The sequence below is a fragment of the Muscardinus avellanarius genome, assembly GCF_963383645.1.
Source record: "Muscardinus avellanarius genome assembly, chromosome: 1".
Lineage (NCBI taxonomy): Eukaryota > Metazoa > Chordata > Mammalia > Rodentia > Gliridae > Muscardinus > Muscardinus avellanarius.
In genome coordinates, this window is record NC_137786.1 from 143,451,275 (window position 1) to 143,461,081 (window position 9,807).

The following is a 9,807-nucleotide window of genomic DNA, read 5'->3' on the forward strand; positions in this document are numbered from 1 at the left end:
CTGTTAAACAATTAGTAAGGTTCTCCTCTTTTTCTCTTTCTTCTTCTCCTTTCCTCTTGAGTGTGTATGTGCATGTGACTGTTGGTGTTTGGTTTTGCTTATTTGATTCCCAGTACACCTGTCTGCCCATGCCTTGTATTTTTTCCATTTCTTAGCACTATATTGTTTGCTAGAATTTTTATTTTCAATATCTTTTTATTATCTTTTCCCATCCTTTCTTAAACTCTTATTCTACTTTATTCTATTTTCTACTTTATTCTTGCACCCCACACCCTATCATCTTCTTTTCCATTCACCTTCACTATTGTTTGCATCACAGTTTGCCCTTGTATATAAGCTAACTCCTCTAAACTCCTACTTCTGAGGCTGGGCCAGACAGGTCACCAATAGGACATACTTCTGGACACTAAGGACAGTTCAATCCCAGCAGACACAAAGGAGTTTAGAAATGCGTAGTTTATAAATTGCACTGGCCCACAGCTCAGAGACCACTCCCTATTAGGAAGGCAACAGGTAGGTCCCCATTTTTCAACACTTGCAATCCATCAATACAGCAGGCAGACAGAGTCCTAGAGTAGCTACAACACAGGACTGGCAGTCTATGGGCAGAACAACAAAAGTGTGATACAGGACTGCAGAGATGGTATCGCAGGGTGATAAATACTTAACAGAAAGCTATGACTACCCACACAAATGAGACAACTCATTTTTAAGACATACTATGAGGTAAATATTTACCTTCAGAACAGAATATAATAAATGGAGAGTGAGTAGACATAGGAACTCTACAGGGTGAGAGGGAGATAGAGAAAAAGAGAGAGAGAGAGGGGACAAATGCAACAAAGATACAAACTTAAGAAATCTGAAAACATGAGAAAGAAGAATAGCAAGGAAATAATGAGCCCCACAGCCCCACAACAACCAAACTCACCAACTCAGAGCTGCAGAGAATTCAGGACTTTTTAAATCCTTTTTAAGGATTAATAATTTTAAAAGAATTAGGAGACAGTCTGAAAGATATAAAATATCATATTAAGAAAGAAATTAGAAGCCAGTCATGGTGGCGCACGCTTGTAATCCCAGCATTTGGGAGGCTGAGACTGGAGGATCATGGTTTGCAGACAGCCTCAGCTACTTAGTGAAGCCCTCCGTAACTTAGTGAGACCCTGTTTCAAAATAAAGAATAAAAATTTAAAAAATAGGGTAGGGGGTAGCTCAGAGGTCAAATGCTCCTGAGTTCCATCCCCAGACCTGCAAAAAGAAAGAAAGAAAAAAGAAAGAAAGATAGAAAGAAAGAGAGAAAGAAAGAAAGAAAGAAAGAAAGAAAGAAAGAAAGAAAGAAATTAGTACACTAAACAGGAATAAAAAAGAAGCTCCGAGGCCAGGCGGTGGTGGCGCACGCTTGTAATCCCCGCGCTTGGGAGGCGGAGACAGGAGGATCGCGCAGGTTCGAAGCCAGCCACGCTGGCTTAAGAGACCCTGTTTCCAAATAAAAAATATATAAAATAGGCATAGGAGTGTAGCCCGGAGGTAGAAGAGTTTCCAGGAACCCCAGTACCACAGAAGAAGAAGGAGGAGGAGGAGGAGGAGGAGGAGGAGGAGGAGGAGGAGGAGGAGGAGGAGAAGGAGAAGAAGGAGGAGAAGGAGAAGGAGAAGAGGAGGCAGCTCTGAAGGAAAAGGAGGATACAATAAACTAAATAAAACTTTAACACAAACATCAATGGTAGACTAGACCACATGAAAAACAGAATATCACTCCTAGAAGATAACCACTCCAAAAATGAATGTACCATCTATAAAACAGAAAAATCTATTTGACAGCATGAACTGGACGTCCAAGAGATTTGTGATAACTTTAAAAGAGCAAAATGGGCTTCAAGCCTAATCTTATCAAGATAGACAAAGTAGGTCATTTTTTACTGGTAAAAGGAAAAATACAACAATATGGTATACTGATAGTCAACCAACATTTATGCTCTAAACAGGTGCAGCCACATTTATAAAACAAACTTTTCATGACGTTAAGTCTAACACGGAACCCAACACAATAATATTGGGAGGCTTCAATATTCCTGTCACACCACTAGACCAATCTTCTAGACAAAAGACTAGCAAAGATGCCTCTAACTTAAAGAACATCATAAATCAAATGGACCTACTGGGCATATGCCCATAAACAGAATATTCTATCCAGCTGAATACACATTTTTTTTCAGATGCTCATGGAAGCGTCTCCAAAATAGACCATATCTTGGGCCAAAAAGGAAGCACTAGCAGATTAAAAAAATGTGACATAATGTTATACATCTTTTTTTTTTTTTGTAGTAGTAGTAGTAGTAGTAGTAGGAATGGAACCCAGGCATTCTAGCATTCTACCTCCGAGCTACACCCCCAGCCCTAATTTTTATTCTTTATTTTGAAACAAGGTCTCACTGAGTTGCAAAGGGCCTCACTACATAGCTAAGACTTTCTGTGAACCACAATCCTCCTGTCTCCGCCTGCCGAATCCTGGGATTACATGCATGCACCACCACACCCGGCTCCATGCATTTTTTAATGATATTAGAAATTAACAATAAGAAACCCAGAGAAATTACATAAGTACATGGAGAATGAATACCACACTGCTGGATGAGGACTGGATCATAGAAGACATAAAGAGAAAAATAAAACAAAATTCTAGAATCAAGTGAAAATAAAGACACAATATACCAAAATCTCTGAGACACTGAAGGCAATAATTAAGAGGGAAATTTATGACACTGAGTGCTCACATAAGAAGGACTAAAAATCACTAAATAAACAACCTAATGACACACCTGAAGGCCCTTGAAAAGAGGAACTTTCTAATCCCAAAGCCAGTAGAAGATAGGATATCATTTGAATCAGAGCAAAAATCAATGAAGTAGAGAACAACAATAACAAAAAAAAAATACAAAAAATTAACAAAACCAAAAGCTGTATTTTTTTGTGTGTATGGGTCTGGAGATGGAACCCAGGGGCATTTGACCTCCGAGCTACACCCCTGCCCTATTTTTTTTATGCTTTATTTTGAAACCGGGTCTCACTGAGTTGCAGAGGGCCTCACTAAGTAGCTGAGGTTGTCCGCGAACCGTGATCCTCCAGTCTCAGCCTCCCGAATGCTGGGATTACAAGCGTGCGCCACCATGCCCGGCTGAAAAGCTGTGGGTTTTTTTTCGTTTTTTTTTTTTTTTTTTTCAGTACTGGGGATGGAACCCCGGGGCATTGTACCTCTGAGTGACACTCCCAGCCCTAATTTTTTTTATTCTTTGTTTTTGAAACGGGGTCTCACTGAGTGGCAAGGGACCTCACTAAGTAGCTGAGGCTGACCAGGAACCACAATCCTCTGGTCTCCACCTCCTGAATGCTGGGATTACAAGCGTGCACCACTATGCCCCGCCCAAAAGCTGGATTCTTGAAATAATAATCAAGATAGATAAACCAATAGCCAATTTAACCAAAAGAAATAATCAACCCAAATTACTAAAATAAGAAACAGAAAAGGTCATATTACTACAGATAGTGCAGAAACCCAAAGGATCATCAGAATCTATTTTGAAAAACTATATTTCAATGAAATAGAACAACTAGAAGAAAACAACAATTTTCTAGACACATACAACCTTCCTAAATTGAACAAAGGATATAGAAAATTTTAACTTAATTTTAAACTTAGTTAAGCTTAAAATTTTTAAAACTTAATTAAACTTAAATTAAATATAGAAAATTTAAGCAAGCAAAGTGATTGAAACAGCAATGAAGAGCCTGCCATCAAAGAAAAGCCCAGATTCAGATTTTTACCAGTCAAATTTCATAAAACCTTTACAGAAGATCTGGTCCCAATACTTCTTAATCTATTCCATGAAATAGAAAATATGCGGGATTCTCCCAAACATGTTACATTAAGCCAGTATCACATTAATACCAAAACCGAATAAAGAAAGCTCAAGAACAGAAAATTACAGATCAATATCCTAGATAAACTTAGACACAAAACTGCTAAACTAAATCTTAGCAATGCTCATTCAAAACCACATCAAGAAAATTATACACCATTACCAAGTCAGGTTCATCCTAGGGATACAAGGCTGTTTCAACATACAAAAAAACAATTCATGTAACTCACCACATAAACAGAGTTAAGACAGAAATCACATGATCATTTCAATAGATGCCGAAAAAGCATTTGACAAAATTCAACACCTTGAATTTTAAAATGAGTTTTAAATTTTTAAAATAAATTTTAAACAAAAATTCATGTTTAAATCTTAAAATGAATTTTAAACAAAAATTCATGTTTAAATTTTAAAATGAATTTTAAATTTTTTAAATGAATTTTAAACAAAAATTCATGTTTAAGACACTATAGAAAATTGGAATAGAAGGAGCTTACCTCAACATCATAAAGGCAATATTCAATAAACCCACAGCAAACATCATAATTAAAAGGGAAACTATAAGAATTACCTTTAAAATCAGAAACTAGACAAGGATGCCCACTATCATCACTCCTTTTCAATATTTTACTCAAGACTCTAGCCAGAATAAGGCAAGAGAAGAAAATCAAAAGAATACAGACAGGAAAAGAAGAACTGAAATTATCTCTTTGCAGATGGCATGATCTTATACTTAGAAGACCCAATAACTCAACCAAAAGTTTAATCAGACTTTTTGAACTGATTAACAAATAAGCAAAGTGTCTTGATACAAAATCAATCTAAAAAAATTAGAAGCTTTTCTATATGCCAACAATAAGTCTACAGAAAAATAAACCCAGAAAACAATTTTATTCAAAAAAAACCTCAAAAACAATAGAAAGCTTAGGAATAAATTTAACCAAGGAGGTAAAAGACTTCTACACTGAAAATTATAAAACAATAAAGAACGAAACTGAAAAAGAACTTAGAAGGTGTAAGTATCGCTCATGCTCTTGAATATGCAAAATAAATATCATCAAAATCGCCATTCTACCGAAAGTGATCTGCAGATTTAGCACAGTTCCTATCAATATGCCATGGACATTATTCACAGATCTAGAAAACTCAGTTTTTTAGTTCATATGAAATAATGAAAGACACAGAATATTCAAAATAGTTCTAGCAATAAGAATGATGCAGGAAGCATCACAATATCTGACTTTATACTACTGAGCCATAGTAATAAAAACAGCACAGTATTAATACAAAGCAGACAAAAAAAAAGAAAGAAAATAAAAAGAAAGCCGGGCGTGGTGGCGCATGCTTGTAATCCCTGCGATTGGGAGGCTGAGACAGGAGGATCGTGCAGGTTCAAAGCCAGCCTCAGCAACTTAGTGAGACCCTGTTTCCAAATAAAATACAAAATGGGTCTGGGAATATAGCTCAGAAGTAGAAAGCCTCTGGGTTCCACCCCCAGTACCACCCAAAAAAAAAAAAAAAAAAAAATACAAAGCAGACACATAAATCCATGAAGCAGAACAGAAGACTCAGAAATCCACACACTTACAACCAATTGATTTTTGACAAAGGAGCCAAAAACATACACTGAAAAGAAGGTAGCCTTTTCAACAAATGGTGTTGGGAAAAACTTGTTATTCGTATATAGAAAAATGGAAATAAATCCCACTTTCTAACCCTGCATAAAGGTCAACTCAAGATAGATAAAAGACCTGGAAATTGGGCCAGAAACTTTATACAGTTGCTTGAAGAGAGCATAGAGCCAATGCTCTAACATAAGGCAAAGGTAAAAACTTCCTCAGTAAAACCTCAAAGTCACAAGAAATTAAAACAAGAATTAATACATGGGATTGCATTAAACTGAAGCAGTTCTGTGCAGCAGAAGCTGTCGAGAACCTGAAGACAAAGCTGACAGAATGGGAGAAGATCTTTGCCAACCACTCCTCCAATATAGGACTAATATATAGAATAAACAAGAAACTCACTGCCCCCCACAAAATAACCCAATCCAAAAATGGGGACAAGAACTAGACACTTCACAAAAGAAGAAATACAAATGGCCAATAACTATACAAAAAGCCATTCAACATCATTAGCAATCTGAAAGATGCATATCAAAAAAACTTCCCTGAGATTTCACCTGACCCCATTAGAGTGGAAATCATTAAAAAACACAAACAATAATAAATTCTGGTGAGGATGCAGAGTAGGAACTCTGGTTGGTGAGAATGGAAATTAGTGCAACCACACTGGAAAACAGTGTGGAGGATCCTCAGAAAAAATAGGGAATAAACCTACCACATAATCCAGTTTTATTTCTCATAGGTATCTACCCAGGAGAATTAAAACCACACTACCATAGTAATGCAGACATATCTATGTTTATAACTACATAGTTCATAATTGCCAAACTATGAAACCAGCCTACACGCCCATGAACAGATTAATGGATAACAAAATTAAAGGATATACACACAGTGGAATTCTGCTCATCTATAAATTTGTCATTTTCAGGGAAATGGATGGAACTGGAAAATATTATGCGAAGTGAGATTAGTCAGTCACAAAAAGTGAAAAGCAAGTGTTTTTCTTTATTTGTGGAAACTAGGGAAATTTTTGGACACAGGAGGGGCTCTAGAAAAAGGAGTCGAGACCTAAGTGGAGTGAAGGAGAGGGCCTGAGGGAGATGAGAGGGGGGAGGAAGACTTGAAGAGGGAAAAACACCTCAATGGACACGATGTACGTATGCAAACTTATCAGTGCCAATCACTGTGTGAAACACGGGAAGGTGAGGAGGGAGAGGGAGTCGGGTGGGAACTGGGAGATGTCTCACCGAGTTCTGTGTGGATATTAGCATCCATCACCCTGAATTCTATCAAGATGCATGGTTGCAATGCACCAATAAAAAATAATCAATGCTATTAACATACATACAGCTTCAGATTGTCCTTAGTAATGACCTCTCTTTGGCCAAGAGCAAAGTGGTGGCCAGGACATCCTCCTCCCTCTCCATCTGGCCCTGAGCTGCACATGGGTAGTCAAGGCAGGTGCATTGCAGGCCACTGTCCGCTGACTGAATGGTTTCTAGGCTGACTGTCCATGAAAATGTTCCAGTATATGTTTTTTTTTTTTATCAGTTGGCTACCGCAAAGAGTGAGGCTCATGTTTCCACAGCATGTATATGGCAGCTCCATGTTCTTGATGTCCTGAGAAACAGTGGAATATTCACCATGGGTATTAAGGTGTCTCCAGTTTCCTAACCTTCAAGGCAGTCAGTAGACAGGAGTTAGATGCGCAGAGTCCCTGGAAGAACAAGTGATATGGTTTATGTGCTCCAACCACAGAGCTGGGAGTCTCACTGGTACAACTGAGAGAGACATCAGCTAAAATCCCCACCCCTCCAGTCAACAAAAGGTTGACTGACTGGGGACAAGGGCTCACGAGCCAGGATTACTCCTTGAATTGCCTCATCTCATGAGCAGCGTGTAGATAGAAAAATAAAGATATCGCCATGGAAATCACAGAGCTTGAGTAAATCAGGAAGGAAGAAAAGAGGAAGGTTGTTTTCTCCCTGCAACTAAATATGTGTAAGTGGAGCCTAACCTGGGGTCAAACTTTTATTGGTGTGACAAAAGGCTGGATTTCTGCTTGGGGTGGAAGATCAGGAAGTGATTAGTGCTGCTTATTAATACTGTAATTGTGGTCTTTGCAATGACCACAACTGAGCAGTATTCTTCCCCACAGGCACAGGACATGAGCCGGTAAGAAATGTGTGAGCAGACACCAGGGGCACAGCTGGGCCTCTGCCTTAGGGACTCCTCATATGGTAGCACCAGAGTGATTTTCAGCAGGGGGCCTGCAGGGGGCCGGGGCAAGGAGTGGAGGCTCCTGACTCCGGGTACAAAGACAGAACAAAAAGTGCCTGGGCATTTCCCACCTTCCCTACAGCATCCTCCTCCTCCCTCGTGTATCTCTTTCATATTCTCCCCTCCCTATGAAACATATTTCTCTGCCCTGGAATGTGCAGCTTTGTTTCCTGCTAAGGGCTTGCTAGAGAAGAGGTTAACTAGATAAGAAGTCAATACAAGCATATAGTGTACACAGCTCCTCTGCAGAAGTATTCACCACAAATAAGAGGATCTTTTGTAAGGAAACAAGCTTTTCTTCATTATGCAAGATAGCATCGTTTACATTTCAGTATATAATTTCTTTCAGTTCTTACACTGTGCATAATTTTATTTGAACTTTTGAGTATAGTTGAGATGACACTGTGTGCATGGTTAAAAGGCCTCCTGCATTTCCAATTAAACATTTTCTCAAATTTATTATACACTAAGAGAAAGGGCCTTTTATTAATCTTTTATTGGTGCATTGTAACTGTACATCATAGTGAGACTCACAGTGATACGTTCATATATGTAACAACATCACTTGGCCCTTTATCTCCCCATGTCCTCCTCCGCCTACAACTTTATTCTTCCTTTTCAAATTGTTTTGTGGGAAAGGAAACTACTAAGTGCTTTGCATTTCTGTGGGCATATTAGAATCAATTTGTTGATTTCTAAGAAAAAATCCTTCTAGAATTCTGATCAGCAGTATGCTGATCTATAGATCAATTTAGGGATTTCTGTCATCTTAAAAATAATAAATCTTGCCGGGCGTGGTGGCGCACGCTTGTAATCCCCGCGCTTGGGAGATGGAGACAGGAGGATCGCGCAGGTTTGAAGCCAGCCGTGCTGGCTTAGGAGACCCTGTTTCCAAATATAATATAAAATAGGTCTGGGAGTGTAGCCCAGAGGTAGAAGGGCTTCCAGGAACCCCAGTACCACCAAAAAAAAAAAAAAAAAAAATCAGTTTGTTGATTTCTAAGAAAAAAAAAAATCCTTCTAGAATTCTGATCGGCAGTATGCTGATCCATAGATCAATTTAGGGATTTTTGTCATCTTAAAAATAATAAATCTTGCCAGGCGTGGTGGCGCACGCTTGTAATCCCTGTGCTGGGGAGGTGGAGACAGGAGGATCACGCAGGTTTGAAGCCAGCCTCTCTGGCTTAAGAGACCCTGTTTCCAAATAAAAATATAAAATAGGCCTGGGAGTGTAGCCCAGAGGCAGAAGGGTTTTCAGGAACCCCAATACCACCAAATAGTAATAATAATAATAATAATAATAATAATAATAATAATTCCTTAAATCCACCAAGTATAATAAATCTTTAAATGTTATCTGTCATATGCTGACCCTATTCTTCAGCAAAGTCATAAAGTCATGCTCATAAACATTTTTGGATGAGTGTATTTGTGTTTGAATATCATTGAAAGGGCCAAGTTTATGTGTTAATCAACAAGGTAAGAGCTAAAGCAGTCACCTGGAGCCAAGAGCAGAGGGCTCATGGGAAGGGAAGTCTCTAGGAACAAGTAGACATTTGGCAGAGTACCCCCACCAGCATAAAACTGATGGTTCAGGAAAGGTATTTAGATCTCAAACCCCAAAATAGCTCTGGTGACATCTGAGCCAGAGGCTGAAACCCCTTTCAGGAGACAGAAACCCCTTTTACCATCCTACCTTGGATCGGCTTCCTTCCTTCCAGAGTGATGAAAGAAAAGGTCTAGGTACTGCACTCCACAAAACCTGCTTGCCCCTGCTCCACACGACATGACGACCATAGCACTGGACTGCAACTCGTTTTCCTAGTAACTAATGACACACTCAGCCACCTTAAAATGATATGCATGTTTGGAGGGTTGCTAACAATGAGTTAGGGAAGTATTTTTTCTTCTTCTCTTTCCTTTTGTCCAGCAGCCTTCCTCTATTGGTCTTTCTTCCCTTTTCTTTTTCCTTCTTCTTCTCTCTC